The sequence below is a fragment of the Octodon degus genome, unplaced genomic scaffold (genome assembly GCF_000260255.1).
Source record: "Octodon degus isolate 3935 unplaced genomic scaffold, OctDeg1.0 scaffold00026, whole genome shotgun sequence".
Classification (NCBI taxonomy): Eukaryota; Metazoa; Chordata; class Mammalia; order Rodentia; family Octodontidae; genus Octodon; species Octodon degus.
The window spans coordinates 10982086-10982880 of NW_004524602.1; the positions used below are offsets into that span (position 1 = coordinate 10982086).

Sequence of the window (795 nt, forward strand, 5' to 3'; positions counted from 1 at the left end):
AAGCACTTATTCTACTGAGCCATCTCCCTGGCCCTGAGATATTCTTCATTAGGGTCAGGAAAACTGCCTCAGTTCCTCAATTGCTAACAGTGTCGGGCTGTGATGGTGTGTGCTTCTAATCCAAGCACTTGGGAGGCTGAGACAGGGGGATCACTGCAAGTTTGAGGCCAGCCTGGGCTACAAGGTGAGTTTTTGGGTTTTGTTTTCGTCTTTTTGAGACAGGGTCTCACGATGCATTTCAGGCTGACCTTGAACTCACTTTGTAGACCAGGCAGGTCTAGAACTTGTAATGATCCTTCTGCCTCAGCCTCCCAAGTACTAGGATTGCAAGTGTGCGCCATACAAAAATGAGTTTAAAGCCAGCCTGAACTGCATAGGGAAACTCTTGTGTCAAAAGGATCGATAATAATCCCAGCACTTGGGAGGCAGAAAACAGGAGGGTCACTATGACTCCCATCTACATAGCGAGACCCTGTAGACCGTGTACTAAATACATTAAAAAAAAAAAAGGATGGATGGATGGATGGGTGGGTAGATAGGCAGGTAGGTAGGTAGGTAGGTAGGTAGGTAGGTAGGTAGGTAGGTAGATAGGTAGGTAGATGGATAGATAGATAGATAGATAGACTGATTGCTAAGAGTTCATATTTTTTTTGTTTATACTGGGGACTGTATCCAGGGATGTTCTACCACTGAGCTACATTCCCAGTGCTTTATACTTTTTTATATTGAGACAAAGTCTCACTAAGTTGCCCTGATGGGACTTGGACTTGTGATCTTCCTACCTCAGCCTCCCAC

General features: G+C 45.2%; 1 protein-coding gene across 1 annotated transcript in view; it reads left to right on the forward strand.

The window, feature by feature from the left end:
- Positions 1 to 63: 63 nt before the first annotated feature.
- The window catches only part of Ubap1l (ubiquitin associated protein 1 like), a 15989-nt gene continuing 15257 nt past the window's right edge, over positions 64 to 795 (forward strand). Inside the window, exon 1 of the mRNA XM_023712647.1 lies at positions 64 to 184. The gene's annotated coding sequence lies outside the window, so the exon portion shown is untranslated. The remainder of the gene's footprint in view (positions 185 to 795) is intronic.